The sequence below is a fragment of the Coturnix japonica genome, chromosome 3 (assembly GCF_001577835.2).
Source record: "Coturnix japonica isolate 7356 chromosome 3, Coturnix japonica 2.1, whole genome shotgun sequence".
NCBI lineage: Eukaryota > Metazoa > Chordata > Aves > Galliformes > Phasianidae > Coturnix > Coturnix japonica.
In genome coordinates this window covers 13,034,021-13,053,054 of record NC_029518.1, presented here as the reverse complement: position 1 = coordinate 13,053,054, position 19,034 = coordinate 13,034,021, and the positions used below count along the sequence as shown (strand labels likewise).

Here is a 19,034-nt window from a genome sequence, read left to right as displayed (position 1 = left end):
ATCAACTCAGGCTATATAAATCTCCTTGGGGTTTATTATTTGCTGTTTCATTTTACTGGCACAAGTGCTCCTATGAAAGTACAATAACCTCCTCGTTGATTTACAGCTTGGAAGAAGGCACACGCTGAAAAACCCAGCGTGCAGCACCTGAGGAAAAGTGCACCAAGTTAATTGAAAAGCTTCAGGAAACTGGAATTCCTCGCAGTGATACTGTCACATGCGTCAGTTGCCAGATGTAACTCCAATTTTCTGCTTTCGTAATAAGAATTCAATTGATATCCCCAGAAATAAAAATCTGCAGCCAGAATAACAGCACATTTATCATCGGCAGGTTTAAGCCTTAGAACAGAGCTGTGTGCAGCTCTTAGCTGAAGGGCTAGTAAGTACTGTGGGTACTTTATTTTCTTTTTTTATGTGTGTGTGGTTTTGTGCATATACCTATGCATGTATATTCCCACAGACATATGCATACATATATCTCCTGAGGAAGCCCGAGATTAGAAAGAGGATGTTGTCTCAGGAGAGCTACTCCCATAGTCTGAGTTCACATCAGTGCCCTCACGCCTTTTTTCACTCGTTTTGTTCTTCCTCTGAGCCCATGTCTCTGCCTTTGCCTCTCTCACACAGATTTTCCTTCAGGCTTCCCACACACCTGAGCCATGCGATCAGTTGCCAGATACAGGGGATATTCTCCAACAAGCCCTTGATTAGAAACACAGATGCTGTCAACTGCCTCCTCCTTTATGACCATACCTACATACATCTCAGTGATGACATTTTTGCTGTCTTTTGGATATCTACGGGTTGCAATCCTGCTCTGAAGATGTGGCACCAAGGAGCGGCAGGGAAAACTAGGCAATAGGCAGCATTAACACATCTCTCTGCTTTCTGGAGGTTGTTGCAAGAGACGTACTCTATATGTGACCACAGACAGACAGACACTGTTGAATGGCATTATTTTTATCCAAATTCAGAGGTTTCCTGGTTGGCAGGTGTCCCATGCTACTGAGTGAGGCTTTTATTTTATTGGGGTTGGATTCACTGTGCATTGCTAAATACAGTACAAAACCCCTACCTTCATGTTCCATGCTCACAGTTTGCCTTGGAAGGCAACATATAGCATCCCTAAACACAAGGCCACTTTGATTTCTGTATATAAGAAACAGGCTCTGCGTCACACTTCAGTGAGACCTTATCTCTGTCTACAGGCTCACTGGTATATGAAGTCCCCAGTGGGGATTTAGGTCTCCCTGTAAAGATAGCAGGCATTTGTCTAACATGAACATTCCCATGCAGATTTCATCAGAAACCCATCAGGATTTCTACCAGATTCCTGGGCTTCCAGACCCTCAAAATCCTCAACTGAGCACTGGTTGCAGAAGCAGCAGTAGGCTCACATGTGAGAGACGTTTGTGACTCCAGCACCTTCCAAAACAAACCACGTTGTTCTGCTGTTAATGTAAACCTCTCAGCATTTGCTCTCAGTCTGCACAAAGCTAAGTTTAATATCAACAACAAAAAAGGTGAAAATTTATAGCAACTTAATGTTGTCAGCTAAATATTGCCTTATCACCATGCTAGACAGTTTAATCTCAGTTACTAGCACACATATTGTGCTTAGAAGTAAAACAACTCAAGTATGAAAGGACAAATTACTTCTCAGATTTATTAGACCTCTGATATGCACTGACTTCCCCAGGTAAACAAAGCCCTTATGGGTAGCACAACCAGCACAAAAAGCCCGTCTGGAAACTGGTCCCCTCTCAGTACAGTCAGAAGATACCAACAAGGCTGCAAACCTCCCTCTGTCCGCAAGTTCTTGTTGAGAAATATCACTCCCCTGTTGATTATCAGGAGGCTTCTCCCAGCCTACAGATGCAGAAGAATGGCATCTAAGCCTGCTTTGCCATTCAGATAAGTAGCATTTAGGTATTTACTACACAGTACGCATCTCACACCTGAAATCCTCTTTCTTCTTTAATCATTTGCCCAGATCACACTGGTGCCTGATTTTCATGAGGTCAGGCAGGTGAAATGCTGAAGGACACATCTCACAGGAACAACAGGCCTCCAGGAACAGACTGATGACATAATCCTGTGGAGAGTGCCCGTAGTGCTCTGCACTCTGTGAGAAAAGCTAAGTCAACGAGTCAGTCCAAACTACTCTTCATATTAACCTGCCTCTAAAGTTTAGGTAAACTTCCTGATCACTTAGACTTTCAATTCATTTTTAGGGAACTATTTCTAGTAAGTGGTTCAAGATGGATTATAGTTTAACTGGAAGCTTGGAAATAAAAAGATGGTCACAGGAAAGCTGGCTTCAATTCTTGCCTCTGCCACAGACCTCCTGTATAAATCTGGATGCATTGCACCAGGGGGGTATTACACCCATATAACTCAAAACATCTAATTTCAATGCCAATACTAAGAGCTCAGGCTTCCATTACAGTCAGTTGAAAGAGCTAGGCTGGGCTGATTCAAAGGACTCTCAGGAGCGCTGCACTTAGCAGCTGCATAGGAGTGGAGGCTTCTAATTTGAGAGCATAAGGCAAACTCCGAAATCCCCTCTGCCCTTCTGGCATCCTTGGAGCTCAGCCCCTCACCTTGAAATCTGTTTTGGATTACTGACATGAAGAAAGTGGTTCCCAAAGTGTGCCTAAGCATCAGTCCCCCGGTGCAGCAGACAGGAGAGATGCACCAGAAGAGTGAATTTCTAATCTCATTTTTTTCCCCTGCAATTTATCTGCTTTCTGTGTTTTGTTTAATAGATAAAAAAGCACATTTCAAATGCATTTATGTTAATCTGATTTTTTTTCTTCCCCCCTTTTTCTTCTTCTTTTCTTTTGGTCTTCCCTGATTGCTCCCTTTAGGTTCTTGAGGATGCAGCAAGACTGCAGAAGTTCTGGCAACATTCGTGATAATACTTTCATCATTGCTGAGCTTTGAATGCTGAGCCCACAGAATGAAACATCCTTTCCATTAGTGCCCTTAGAAATGAAACAAGTAGCTTATGTATCCTACTGAGGCAAATGCTTTGAGTATTCTTCCCCAGACACAGTCTGTGGGGTTTTTCCGCCTTTAACTCTGAACGGCTGAGAGTATTGTTCTCACATTGCTAGACTGAAATTCTCTGAGAACATAGTTTGAAATGCCTAAGAGAGTAAAAACATGGACAGCCATTCAATATTTTGCAAGGAATTTTGAAACATGAGTCTGGACATTGTTGGGGCTTTTTCTTTTTGTTCCCTTTTTTGGAGGACTATAAACTTCCCCTTCACAAAACATCCCATTTTGGTTTGATGCTATATGAGAATCTGAAGATTGTGCTACCGAGCAGCTACTCAGAATCATGGGGTGATAAATTAAAACAGGAAATGGACCATTTCTACTATCAGGGTCACTGTTGTCAACTCCTAACAGGGCAATTGACTTGTCAAGCTGTCTCTGAAAGCCAGAGCTCAGATTTCATTGCCTTTCACATTTCTTTTTTTTTCCAGAAGAATCTCATACAAGGGTCTCTGAGTCCGTCTTTCAGCTAGTTGGGAAATTCCAGAGATGAATCCTGCACAGATACTGAAGAGCAAATGATGAGACTCTCATTGAAGCTACTGTGTGGAAATGTTAAGTACAAGTGCTAGAGATGCGCATGCAAACAGATGAGGATTTGCTTGTGTGTCATTATCAGACACGGATAAATCTTAAATAGTGAGAGATCATCTGGAAAAAGCTCAGGATACCTCTAGCATCAAGAAAGAAGAAAACTCTGATGCTCCAAGGACAACAATCAAATCCACCAAGAACCAATAGAAGAACTGTAAGCAGACCAAAACTCCTCCTAACTGTGTTTTTGTATTTGTATGTAATATACATACACATACATATATACTTGTACACATATGCACACATGCAAAGCAGCTACAGACCAAAGGGAGATCGGTATTGCTTAAGAACATTTTCTCAGCAGAAGAGAGATCCCCTGCTTTAATCAGCTTCCAGGCCAGAAGATACCAGGCAAGGCAGAAAAGCAACTTGTTTGGATATCACGTCACAGGGTAATGCCAGAGAGGAGAAGCCATTTCAAGAGCATCACAGTATACTTGGGTCATGCTGCTACCCAAATTAGAGTTGCACTTTTCCCAAATGCTTTGGAGCAGTGCAGAAACTCAAGTGATCATAAAGGGAAATGCCACAATTACAAAAATGTGCTTGTTCCAAAACCAGAATTGCTCAGTGGTCAGCGAATAGATTTTTACTGTTAAATATTTCTTCTGCTGGTGCTGCTGCAGCAATTAAATTGAAAGTTTTATGACATTGATGTTCTTGGTTTTGTTACCGATTAAACTATTTTTTCCTCTCCAGACAAAGCTGCATTCACTTTCCATAGAACACCTGAGTTTCAGTGCAAATAATTTCTGGATGAAAAAGATTCTGTTGGAAAACACTGACCAACTCTCATAATCATGGTTCAAAACCCAAACACACCCAGATGTGCTGTATGCTCATGTTATCTTTGGAGTAGTTTAAGCCTTTGTGGTGTTCTCATGTGATGACTCTTCAAATGGAGAAAGGTGAAATAAGAATGTGTAGAGCTTCTCTGCCTGGCCCTGCAGGAATGCCTCCTCTTCCCTCCACCCCTAAAACGGCAACTTTTCCTCCTACTTCCATGCTCCCTACCACCTCACCCTCAGTTTACCCTCTTGTCATTTCCTCTTGCCCTCTTCCCGCCATATCATGTTTCCAGTTCAGAATCTGTAGATCCACAATTGTTTAAAAAGCAGCTCAAACTTCCAACTTATAAACATTGCTTCCTCTGTCTCCTGAATTTATTTTAATAGCTGATATTTGAGCCCATGGGATTGTTTTAACTAACACTGTATAGTCAGAAGGAATCACTTTCCTCCAGGCTAGCCCTAGGTCAATAGCATAAGGCAAGACCCCCTCACATTTCATTACCCAGGGATCAGATCCCCTTTCCCAATCCATCACTCTGAAGCTCGTTCCTCCTGTTCCTCTCAGATTTGCCTGCATGATTCATGCGGTGCCAAATCAACAGTATATTTGCTTTTTTCTCAGTTCATTGTTTTTATTTGCTTACATGTTCCCTGTCATAGTTCAACTCATAAATCAACGCTGGTTTATTTTCTACAAACCCGTTGAAAGTTTGAGCCAGTTTCCACTGTTATGAAAGACTCCCAATACTACACGTCCTTTAACAGGTGGAAAATGTCTTAAGAGGCTGTTTGGATGAGAATGATTTTCTAAGACAAAGCAGTATTTATTTATGACTTAATCAAATTCCAAAACAAAGTAACAGTTCCCTGCACTGAATTATCTCCTTATGATGCTATCCCACTAACATATGGGTTTATTACTTAGATCGAAAATGTAATATTGAAACCATTTCTAGCTATTAAACTTGAGTAACTGATTACAGTAAAACAACATTCCTGAGATACTTTAACAGAAAATTTTCCCCTAAGAAGACCGCTGAATACCTATCCAAGCTAACTTCTGAATTAAAAAAGCAAGTAAAGAAACAAAAATCAAGTCCCCAAAACTCTTTACTAAACCCTTATTTTGTTGGTTCAGAAGAGCTGTTGATTACCGGATTACCAGTGGAACAAAACCATCCCTTCTCTGGCAATCTAGATTTGGAGAAGGCATTGCAAAGAGAAATCCCCAAACCTAAGTTTTGTGTGCATTACCCAGGTAAAAGCCTGGCTCAGCAGGCCAAGCCCAAACAGTTCCTGCCAGCAACCAGGCTCACTTATGCCACCTGGCAAGGTATAAAGCACAACGGAGAGGAGGCCTGACTTTGCAGCTGTATCTCACTTCTGTCTGTATGGAACAGTGTCTCATTGAGATCATATTGCTGTTCTGAGGGTGGGTCTCCCCATGTCCTGATGAGTGGACAGGATGGTTCTCCTCCTCTCCACATTCCACACTGCAGTGGGGATGCAGCTCCTGAGGCCATTTGGTGCCACTTTCTCTCACTGGCTGCAAGTCAGAAACTTTGGGAAAATTACTCCCATTTTTAAGAAAGGGGGAAAGGAAGACCCAGGGAACTACAGGCTGGTGCCCCTCACTTCTGTGCGTGGGAAGATCATGGAGCAGTTCCTTCTAGAATTATGCTAAGATAAAGAGGTGATTTGAGACAGCCAGAATGGTTTCACCAAGGGCAGATCTTGCCTGACCAATCTGGTGGCCTTCTATGATGGAGTGATGTCTTCAGTGGATGGGGAAAGGGCAATGGATGTCATACAACAGGACCTCTGCAAAGCTTTTGACATGGTCCCTCACCACATCATTCTCTCTAAATTGGAGAGGTGTGGATTTGAAGGGTGGATTGTTCAATGGATTAGGAATTAATTGGTTGGCTGGACACAGACAAAGGGCTGTGATTAATGGTTCTGTGTAGGGTGGAGGCCGGTCAAAAGCCATGTCCCTCAGGGGTTGGTCTCGGGACCAATGCTCTTCAACACCTTCATCACTAACACAGACGATGGCATTAAGTGCACCCTCATCAAGTTTGCAGATGACAGCAATGTCCCAAATCTTCCTTTGACAGTTCTGAGGGTTTTTACCTTGTTTTCTATTCAGACAAAAAATTTATTGAAAGTTACCCTTTCTTTAAGGCATTTCAGATTTGACATATCAACATTTTCCAACCAGAGTACATTTGCTTAGAAAAAAATCTCAACCGCTTTGGACAGTTGTAATGAACTTGAGCTCTTTGCCTGTTCACTAATAGCTCTGAGATCACTAGACACAAATACAGAGTTGGATTTCCACGCATCAAGAACCCCCTTGTCCTTCACACAAGCTGCCATCTCACAGCAAATCCTCTATAGTTTTTTGCTTGGTGGAGTTATCAACACAGATCTGTCATCCAAAATCCTTAACAAAAACACCCGAACTGATCTGCTTTAAAGTCTATAGAATTGGTTTCTTCTTTCTAATCACTAGAATTAGTGACTAGAATGTTTTCTATCCAAGTTAGCTCTGCATTCAAATCAGGTATCTGCAAAGTCACAAGTTCACCCACACTATTCAATAAACAGGACAGTAGATACAACTGAAAATTAAGAAAGCACAAGAAAGTAACATGCTCATGGGCTCCGTTCTCATTTACTTATATACTAACCTTTGTCATTGAGATGAATGGGAAGCAGTGTGTAAAAGCAAGATCAGATTCTTTCAGATGAAGGCAAAGGTATCTAGCAACGTGAGCAGAGAGCCAACAGCCCTGGCTTCACTATCTTTACCTGATGGATTCCCGAGACCTGATGCAAGATCAAGGTTTGTACATCCAATTAATATGCCATAGCCAAATGCACTGCTACAACTGAGACAACCTAATGAAACTCTGTAGGCCAAAACTGATAGACTGTTCAGACAGACATTTCCCAATGTCTTAAAGCATATTATTTACTTCTGCTTTCTGTTTGCCAGAGAATGAAACTAACTCTCCCTACCAATTCTAATTAAACTAGTTAGAACAGCTGGAAAAAATAATCACATTTTCAGGCACACAGGCCTTCTCTGTGTAGGTCTGTATGCCCAAAAGCTGTTCCAGCTGTAGGAGCTGACCTAACAAACAAGATTACCTTTACCTGCGAGCCTTGTCTGCCTTATGTCTGTAGACAGTCCAAACTACCGCAGCAGCACTGCCTTAACTGTGTATTTAGACATTCCTGGCACAGCGAGACTTTAAGCTTAATTCTTACCTCTGGAAGTAACAACATACTGGAGGGCAATTAAGAACACACCAAAAAGGATTCTTTCCTTCTATTTGTCCCTTTCAGAACCTCCCCCACTGGAACCAAAATTTCATAAATCCAATTAGGAGGGGAGCTAGAAAGGTTTGGATTTCATACACTCACCTTAAAAGACTGGATTATTTGCTGCAGCCCAAGTGACACACCACGGGATGCCACTGGTGGACATGGACCTGGGTCTGAGAATTCCTGTTCGCTGCCATGAAAACGAGAGGCTTGTTGCAATGTGCACAGACCCATTATTATTAATTTCCTCCAGCTTCTGAGCAATTTTTGAATTGTTCATCATTCTTTTTCACAGTGATTTATGGGTTATAGGGAGAGAAAGAAGCAGGGGTTTTGTAAATAGTCCCTCCCTTTCATTCCATTTCAGCACATTAATTGCTCATTGTCTGTAATTGGAAACATAAAGTGCATTCCTACTCGAATCACATGCAGACAGCTGCCCTGATGTGACTCTTAATGTACAATAAACTTCCAGTGTGGTACCATGGACTTGCTTGTTTTAATAGAGCTAAATGTACATGGACTTTGCAATACACAGGAGTATGTCCAACATGTGCTTTCAGATGAAGAAAGATTATTTAAGTTTTCACTTCAAGAACATTCTTCCTCTCTGGACATGAATGTTTTAAGGAAATGGCCTGAGTTTAGATAAGTATCCCCATGATCTCTGCCTTCCAGTTTACAGTCAAACTTTAGGGTAGTTTTTTTGGCTTTCCTTCATCAAGCCAGGTCCTGGAACTCCTTCAGAAAAGGGAGAAGGAAAGAAAAATAAAGAAACATAAATAGCTGTTACTTAAATGCAGAGAGTTTTCCACTTAACCAGGCTTATCTTTGTTTCTAAGCCCATTTAAGTGTAAAGAGGTCTAATGCAACCACATGATTTTATTGGCTTGACAGCCAATTTCCCAGACTATAACTTGCCTTTAGGAAACATGGCTAAGATAGCCAGGAATAGGCCAATAACTTCCACACTGCTGTGAGCAAACAGCAAATGGACGGTTCCCGCACACAGAAGGTAAGAGGAACAATTCTGTACTCCATACCTGAGTTTAGTATTAAAGAGACTCCTATTCAGTTAAGAATCTTGCTCTTGACTTTACAGTGGGAACTATTTATAAAGACCACAGCTAAATGAAACTCTTCCATTAGTTTCAGAGGAAGTCAAATGAAAACAAGTTATTTTCAGTCGACCTTTATTGAGAGCACTAAGTAAAGAGAAGTCTTCAAGAGGAATATTAAAGACTGGAAATTGAATCCCTAAAAGAACTGAGGGCATGCATTGGAAGACTCTTTGTGCCAGAAGATGCATCTGAGGGCTCACAAATCACTTTGTCTGCCATGCAAGGTAAGCTTGGAGATTTTACCTGAAGCAGCATAGGAAAAACACAGCTAATTTCTTCTACTAGCAGATTCACAGGATTGGAAACCTCCAGCTATGAGTGGGAACAAGCAATTGGAGTGAGAAGCCTTTGTCCCAAGCAGCACAGCTATTTGCAAAATGAATGCCTGCCTGCAGTGCAGATTCCTCCTTTAGAATACACAGATCTCCCCGTTGCTCCCTAGAAAGATCAGCACACCAAAACCAGCTTAAATTTTACCAATGAGTCAATGAGTTCAGAAGAAGGAAGAAGTGCTCAAAAGGGTGTTGTCACCTGAGTGCAGCAGAAGATAGAGAAGATGCTGAAATCCTGGCTCTGGACCACCCATTGCCAGATAAAGCATGCCAATGATCTGAGGGAATCTGAAAGAGTTAAAACATCCAGGGGGAGTTGTATTTATTTCAAAGCTCACAGAAGCCCTTCAAATGAAGAAATAAAGTTCTTCATCTCTGACTGCATGTAGACCTGAAAGAAAATGTTTTCAGGAACCTGTTATCAAAATAGAGGCCACACAGTAAAGGCTGAAACAAGGAAGATCTTTTCCTTGCCAATGCTAAATTCATGATCAATACTTCTGTTATTTGCAATATACTGCTCCTGTGACGCGCTGTACAGATAGGCAGCAGAATGCAGCCCCTCTGATCTGCTCAGTCTCTGCAGCTAATACAGAAATGCACACACTAAATGTCCACTTAGACCTCCCTCCTATCATTATTATTTTTTTTTTAGACAAAAAATATTAGCTTATGCAAGTGCCCTGTCCTGGTTATTTTAGACTTAGACTTTTATTCGTTTTCATTTGTTGAATAGTAAACAAAAACTGGCATGCTGTGAGAAAAATGATTGCCTCAATAGAAAAATGCCCATTTATGTCATCCCACAATTATTTCAAGCACTGTAGTTGAGGTTAGTCCCTCCAAGGCATGTACAAATTGCAAATACACACAAATAATAATGCTCCTACTTTTGGAAAATGTGAAGCCCTTTGTTTTGGAAAGGTTGTTCCTATTATTTGTGGCTTGCAACTGTCATCATTATTCAAGCTTTGTCTTCTTTCATGATTGTTCTGCAGCTACTGGGTGCTTGAGAACTTCCCAAAAATTAATATACTTCAAAGAACCAGACATTTTGTATATAGCTTAATTACAGCCTATATAATTAAGTTTTAAAATGATAAAAACTCTTCTGTGCCATAAGTGTACTCAGGCTTCAGCTCACAGGCAAGCTACTACATATCATCCGATGGAGCGAAGGGCCAAGAAATTCCATTTCATTAATTGTTTCCTCCAAATCTCAAATGTAATTACATATTTTCCAGGGACCTTTGACATTTTCACACTGTGGCTTGGAATCTGATCATACCCTGAAGTAAATTGTCTGGTTGGTCAGACTTAGAAATAAGGTCTCTAGCGAGGTAGACTTGGCCTTTTTCAGACTCCAGAAAAAAAACAAGAAGAGAGGTCTGGGACAGATTTTGTTATCAGAGCCTTGAAAGGAACCAGAAAGGGATGAAGAGCTGAACTCTTATCTCATGTAATTGCTCTTACAGGAATCAGAAAAGGCACCAGAATAAAGAAAAGTCTTTTTCACATCACTCAAGGCTGCTTTGTGTAGGAACTAAAGGGATTTTTGAACCTTGTTCCTAATTAATCTCCCCGGATTTTGTGCTCAGGTTTCTGGATTCTGTTTTTTGAGCACAAGGACAAGCCAGGGTGAGCACACAAATGTGACCCACAGAGACATAACATTCATGCCCCAGACTCTTCCAAGAAACATCCAAAAGGATGGTGCTGCCAGGAGTGGGCACCAGGAGCTTGATGCCATCGTACTCATTCAGGAAAGGCACATCCATGCTCTACCAGAAGCAACAGTGATTTTATTAATGAGCTACTCTTCCTAATAAGTAAACCACGAATGAACTCACTGCTTGAGAATCCACTGATTCACATTAGTGGGTCTGGCCCACCATTTAGGTTATTCAGGAGAGTCTGATGTGCACACATGCAAAAATACGATATGCATGTCCATCATGTACACGTTAGCAAACAGCTTATTTACTGTCTTGCAAACCGTATACTAGGAAACAATGCAATCAATCTGGTACTTCTGCAAATGCAAAACTCACATGAAAATACAGTTTTTAGTGTAGTACCACATGCCTTTTTTTTTTTCCCCACCTCAAAACACTTTTCCTGCATTGCTTTGGATGACAAACCTCCTAGACAAAACATCTTTCTTCGAAATTTTGCTCTAGCTTCCTTTACCTCTGTGAACAGGATAGCAGCACCTTATTAGAGACAAAATTGATGAGCCTCCATGAATCATTACTTGGAGCATGGAGAGGAAAAAAGAAATTTGGCAAGCCTTTAGTTGGTAATATGCGCTTCTAAAAGCTACCCTTTGAAAGGGCCAAGTTACTACACTGTGAAAAGTAGTTACTCAGCACGTGCTGTAACTTTTCATAGGGATTTTTAGGCCAAATTTAAAGAGTGCTAATGATTTTGAATGGCAAACTTGAGACCCTACAGCAGGATGAGGTTTTTAACAAAATTTGAACAACTGCCCTCCCTGCCCCCAGGCTATGCCTCCTTTGGAGATTTGGATTTTTGGTGCCTTAAAATTAAAGCACTTCACATCTGCACTCATGGAAAATCTTGGCCTTCACATTCTCTTCAGCGCGTTGAGAGTAAAATCCCACTGAAGGGAGTGGGAAAGCTGCTGTCATTCACCACAATATGTTGGCCTACCAGGAACATCATTCATGACTAAAAACAGGGAAAAACCACAAGTGCAAGTGCCTTGTTCTGCAGTCTGAGAGCATGCTGTGATGGGGCACAGCATTTCACTGCAGACTGCCTCGTTCACATACTGGCAGTGATCTGGCCATGGCAGCTCAGAGCTAATTTATTCTGCTTCCGTTTTACCTCATCTAAGTCAGCTATCAGCAAAGGGAAGCCTGCTGAGAGGTTCTCTGACAACAGTTTATAGCAAATGCTTTAGAAGATGTCATAACCTGAGGGTGATGTGTGGCAAAGGCCAGCACCCTACTCTCTTATTCCTCTTATTCATTTGTGATTTTAATAAATAACTAAAAGTACTTCAAGGCAGACTAGAGATAACATTAATTAAGTAGTAGAACTTAATTCCCACAGCTTGCCAAGTATCATAAACAGGTGCTGTTACAGGGAGAGCATGGAAGTTGAACCTGATTCCTCCACTTCCAGTACTCCAGCTTGCTACAAGCCTGTAAAGCTGAGCCCAACAGCAAAGCAGGCGAGCCAGAAATCCTGACTTCAGGAACGTAAGGCCATCAGTTCCAAGGCCTTGCATTGCCTCCTTGTCCCCCATTGGCCATCTGGCTCCCCAGCAATGCAGCTTCACTGCAATTTGAGCCCATCTTTAACATTTCCTAAAGAAAGGAGAGATGAAAACAAAAGGATCGTTTACTTCCTCTAATTGAGAAACAAGATAGGAAGACAGATAAGCCAAGGAAAATTGGCACAACTCCACAGACTTCAACTGATCTTAGAGACGGGGTGATGAGTGTGGCATAAAGAATATGAGCATGCTACTATTACTGCTTTGTGACAGCAATACCAGCCTGTTATTTGATGCTCTCCATCTCTGGATACAGAAACACTTTACAAGAGAGGACAATATCACAGAAATGAAATTGCATCAGCCTACCCAGAAGGAGGGTCCCCAGCCTTTTTTTTCCTTGTCATTCACAATATGATTTTTTTTCCCCTTGCTAAGACAAAAATAATATAATGGTAGTTGTTGCCAAATAGCCACTTTTGAAACTTTGGCCCAGTCATTTTTAGCTAAGCAAACTTGGCACAAGATGAGTGTTGCCTATGGACGGAGTTTACAAAGCGGGAGGTTTGCCAGGATTCTACTGCAGCTCACTTTGAGGTCTGGTGCCTCACCTTCTCACCCTGCAATGAAGATTAAATGGTCTTCTAGCACAGGAAAAAAAAAATAGCCAAAAAAGCCCCTATGCTATTTTTTCCTTTTCCCTCCTTTGGATTCTAGGAATTACAGTCCACAGGAGATGAACTTTGATAGTGCCATGAACAAAAATGTAGCTTTATCTGAAGCCAGAAGTACTTCCCTAGGCTACGATTATCTACGTAGAGACACTTAAATGCACACGCACACACACATCCATCCTTTACAGGAGCCTCGGAGGAGAGTTCTCCTCTCACTGTTTTTTTAAGGGCACAAAGAAAAAAGCTGCTGTTAAACACAAGACAAAACAGCAAAAGACAAATCAATACTGTGAAATAATCCACAGCCATGGGAACTGTGCTTTTTAAATGTCTGCCGAAGCCCTGGGTTTGACAATGGCCGCTGCATAATGACTCCAAGGAGGGACCCTAGTATACACTAGAACATGTATGCTACCCAAGTGGGGCCCAGTGGGGTCTCTCCCCTCTAAAACTATTCCCCAGAGAACAGACATGCTGTGCATAGCAGAATCCAAGGAGCCAGAGAGGCTGAAGTCACTCCTCTGTGCACTTCATGTTCCACTTTGGATCTTCTTACTGATAAGAGAGAGAAGTGGAAGCCATGGCACTGCCTTCCCCAGTCCCTTCTTGCCTGCAGTCTGTGCACTCACTGCTTTCCTCTCTTCAAAGGGCAAACTAAAAGGCACAAAAAACCACATCATGCCCCCAGAGAGGAGCTACCTCTCTGCTTGAGTCCACGTGCAGCTCCCATCTCAGCAACCCTCATTAGGTACCTAGCATTTCCTAGGTGTGTTGCAGGAACAGAGCAGGATGGGGACCAATTCTACTCCTTTGCCTCTCTAAAAGAATCGCTGAAATGAGAGGGGAGGGTGTGGGTGGGAGGAACCACGGAAAGATTGATGTAAATTCATTTTTAAAAGCCAAACAGATGAAAATAATTTTCACAGCCCCACAGCTGTTCTATGTATTTTATTTTATTTTATTTTATTTTATTTTATTTTATTTTATTTTATTTTATTTTATTTTATTTTATTTTATTTTATTTTACTTTATTTTATTTTATTTTATTTTATTTTATTTTATTTTATTTATTTATTTAGTGGGACCAAATCTGAGCGAAACGTGGTGCAGATAATAACCCTAACTTTGGGGAGATAAGCCCCACACAACCACATTGTCAGCATATTCCCAGCTTCTTTCCATCCTGGCAGTCTGTGAGATCAGTGAAAGATGAACATCATATCCACCCCTTCTCAGAGCCCTTGTCTCCCTCCAGTATGGTTTGTCAGGGACAAGATACTATCTTCAGCACGTTGTCATTTGTCCACTACTCTCCAGGTCCCAGCTGAGGTCCAGGTGAGCTGGAGAGGATGGGCAGCACTGCTCTGGTCTTTTCCTTACTCTCTCCCAGCATCTTTTAACATGAAACAGAGGGGACAAAACACTGGTAGTGAACAGACAGAAGTCTCAAAGCCATGGTCTCTGAGGTGACCCTGTCAAGCTCCAGACCACAGAAAGAGATGGACAGTTGCACTTATCCTTGGTTATTTTCCTATGAACCAGCACTGCCAGCAGCCAGTCAGTGCTTTCTGAAGCTCCCATGGCACTTTGTGAAGCAAGACCTTAGGCTGGCTTTGAAAAGCTACAAAATTCTCTGTTTTGGAGCCAGACAACACATGTCCAGGAACTCACTGTAGTGCTCTGGTGTGCACTGCAGTGCTTGGTAGGAGGCTGAGCTGTCTTTTGCACAGGATGGCCCTGGCACCCAACGGGCATCCTCAGCGGATGGTGGAAACAGGAGCTGCTATCAGGTAACAGTGTTGCTTTGGGTTGATCCTGAGTGATTCTGTCCCTGAAATGAGCCCTATCCCTTGTTCTTACCAGGCTCTGAAACAGGCCTCCAAAAGAAATTACAGGGAACATAAAAGCTACAATACTTTCAAGAGTCCAAGCTGGCATTTTCTCCGGCCAGAGGTTCCTAAATGGCTTTGAAAGCCTTGCTCTAAATGTTTTCTCTAGGACCATTTCATTAAATTGAAGGGTTTAAAATGGATTTTATAAAAATTGCTGACGGATGCATTTACAAAAAATGCTGCAAGTGAAGCATTCGAAAAACAACCACAAAAGGTGACACCAAATGGAGTCAGTTGTGTACTTCAGAGCAGGTTTAGGGCACCTGGGCTCAGCAACTTCCACTCCTCATTATATTCAGCCTCATGCCCCTCCTGAGGCCCCATGACTGAGGAAGAAGAGGTCTGGGGGTGCTCCCTCCCACATAGCCCCCTCAGTACTGGGTTATCACACTGTATCCCTTTTTTTAACTATGCAGCAGCACAATATAAAATCCATTTAGAAACTGGGCTTGCTTGCTGCTATTAAAGAATCCATCGGTGAATTTCATTTTTTATTGGTTCAGTTACAAAACTCACAGCAGTGGTGTTGTGTTTGTTTTTCCAGAGCACCAATAAAAATCTTTTTGATTAAAAAAATTGAGAGAGAAAAAGAGAAAGAATGAAAAAAAGAAAGAAATTAAAAGCTGACCTGGTATAACCCATGTGAGCGCTGAACCTCAGCGGTGTTATATAAAAAGAACAGAGAGGCAGCAAAGCCAATAGCTGAGCAAATGCTTGACTGCGGCTGCAACCAGCAATGATCGAAACTTGTTTATGACTGCATAAAAATAAACCCGATCAAGCTCTGCTGTATTAAACCAGTTTTGGTTATGGATTGATCACTGGAAAAGGTATGGCAGATGTAGAGCCCCAGGAAGTAAACAAAAGCTCTTTCTTTGCTTTTCCATGGTTCCACTCTTGCCACACACAACTAAAGCAGTTGGATCCAGGTATTCTGGATGATACAATGCCATATTACTTCACAGCTGTCAAACAACCTACAAGTGCTGTCTCTTTACAGACTTCCCCTACAAACAAACACCTCAAAATGTATTGCCTTTGTGACTCTGAGCTCCATCTGACCTGCACCCAGTCTTGAAACCAAGAAGAAAATTGTCACCATTGACACTATGAAGACAAATATCCCAAAGACGATAGCCACCTCGCTTCACGTGCTACACAGAAAAATTGTGGATACATCCTAAGCCAGGGACATTGCTTTCTGCAGGAATATACAGAGCAAAGTGCAAGAATATACACAGCCCAGTTGCACTGTGGTTGGGACCACATTTCCAAAACGATCCCTATGAAGAGCACACCTAAGAAGCCTGGTTTTCATTTGGGCTGATTGCAGTTCTGTGCAAATCAGAATACATTGCAATTGCATTATTATGATAGAGCTGCAACAGGCAATCAGTTTTTTTTCCCTTCAGAGAGAAAACAAACATTAACACATAGGGTTGATACTACAAAGTCTAGGGAATTAGAGTTAGGAGATCAGCTTTTTTAACAAAAGATTTTTTTCCTGCTCTTTTTGTAAATTATAACTCAAAATATAATTTAGAGGCATAGAGGTATATAATTTAGAAGTATAGTAAAATATATTTAATATATTATTAAATATAATTTAGAGGTATATATGCTCAGCTTTGGTGATCATTAAGAGCTGCTGAATCTTGTCTGGCCCATGACAGCACAGGCGCTGGTGTGAAGGCACAGCTTTTGGTATGAATTTTACAGACATTCATATAAACCAGGAACATCCTCACGGGCAAGAAATGGGAACAAAGTTAGGTTGACTAAAACAGCTGTTCAAAACTGGAATTAATATTTGCAATCACTCTGTCAACTTTGCTATCTTAAGAAGTGATCTTCAGGAGACCACGAATCCTGCGAAGAATCTGATGGCATATGTGTTGCTAAGCCTCTCTGACACTTTCAAACATCTTTGCTCTAGAGCTTGTCTAACTCTGAGAAGAAATTAAGGCCAGCTGCCTTTCAATATATACTTATCAATGTCTGCATGGGTGGATACTGATAGTGCCTTTACCAAGTCCAGCTTAATCCACTTGGGAAATAAGCCATTAAATAATCCTTAGGAGAGAGCTGAGCAGGAGCCTCCACTCTGAGCATTACTGCACTTTGCAGTCGTGTTCCAGCTTAGTCTGTATATGCAAGTGCTTGGACTTCAGATAAGGAGGTGTTAACTGAGTGGGAAGTTTGTCGCAGTCAAAAATCTCCTAATGCCTGGGAAAAGACACCATGCAAAAGAGCAAAAACCCACGTTCTTTTTCTGTCTTCTTGTGGGTGGGAAACAAATAGCCTGAGCAAATGGCACGCAGCAGGAAATCTTTGGGGATTAAAACATGATATGCTGTATTTCAAGCAGGGATTTAGATAGGCCTCATGGAAGAAGGAATGTCTCCCTCACAGCCTCTATATTATCCTGGTGCTTGTCTTGCTTTCTTCTTTCACCAGGACTTCTCTCCAAATGAAAGTTCTCTTGCCACTGGGATGCACATACAGAAAACAGCAAAATCAAACTGCTATTTTTGAAGGGGCCTTTTTCCACCCTGTCGGCAGAACAGATCTCATATGGACACAAGAAAACTATTATGCTAAGACTGTTCCCAGAACAGGAAAAGTCCTCTCCCATCCTCATTAACATTGTAAAAAGCATTTCAGGCTTGCAAGTGCTATAGGAAAGGTTTGACAGACATGACTGTTGACTCAAAATATTAGCAGGGATTGGAAAACAACTGGCTGAAGCTTTCTGAACATCAGTGTGACTGCCAAAGAAAGCATCAGCACCCGTTACTTCATGAACCAACATGTGATTTGCAGAAACACTTATATAGCTTAAAAAGTCTAAATCCCACTTTCAGAGGGGGCTTAGTCATCACAAAGTGATTCGAGCATCTCAGTACATTTGAGATTCTGACTACTGAAAGTGCAACTTTCAGTGGAAATGAACAGTTGACCATAAATTTCCAAGTAGGAGATTCCTACTACACAGGCTGTTGGGGGAGATCAAAGCCCTTGTGAAATACATTTCCTCCAGCACTACCTCTACACCTGCACCAAGGCCAGAAAAAGCTACAACAGCAGTATCTTATGTCTGCTAAGACAGGCTGAGGTGGTGCACACGGAGATATCCATCTGGCAGCAACATCAGAGGCAGTGTTGCTGGGACAGAGCTATGCTTCTAGGAAGTGGGCAACTTCCCACATGAAGTTGCTAAAACACAAACTTCTCACCCGTAAAAACACAACAGACCTTCTGAGTTTGCACACAAAATTCTTAAAAAAAAACCAAACAACAACACAAAAACAGCACAGCAAAGAAGGACATTTACATAATACAGAAACATTTTTGATTCAGCAAGCAAATAGAGAATGAGAAGCTTTGGTTCACATTGGCTGGATAGGACTGCAGTTCTCTTTCATTTTGTTATAGCCGTCCAACAAGGACATACTGTATCAGGCCTAGTCTAGGAGACTGATTCTTTAACATGGAATCTGCACTTGCTTGAAACAATTATCTTCTAACTTTTTGCCATCATAATCTCAAACCACCGAAACCATCTGCTGTGAATGTGCGAAGCTGCTATGTCAACATTTTAACAAAGGCACAACAGGACTTGTACTCTGGCAGAGATTATAATAAAAATCACTGCAAAAAGTAACAATTGGTAGCGAAATTTGTGTCCTTACAGCATAGGAACTGGTGTTAAGAACTAGTTTGGCACCTGCACAGGTTGAAAAACTGACCTGGAAATTTGACCTAGGGACTCTGGAGGGCAGAATAGAGGGGGACAATCACATCCCTCTTCTTGCTGGCCACTGTTCTTTTGATGCAGTTGGTCCAGCATACTTGTGGGTTTCTGGGCCACAAGTGCATAGAGCTAGCTCATGTCCAGCTTTTCATCCACCCATAAGTCCTTCTTCACACAGCTGTTCTCAGTGAGTTCTTCTCCCAGTCTGTAGGCATATCTAGGATTGCCCCAGT

The 19,034-nt window shown here is 41.7% G+C and overlaps 1 long non-coding RNA gene across 3 annotated transcripts in view; it reads right to left on the bottom strand.

Annotated features, from left to right (window-relative positions):
• The window catches only part of LOC107310980, a 110,040-nt gene that overhangs the window by 57,401 nt on the left and 33,605 nt on the right, over positions 1 to 19,034 (bottom strand). The gene's annotated exons all lie outside the window — the stretch shown is intronic.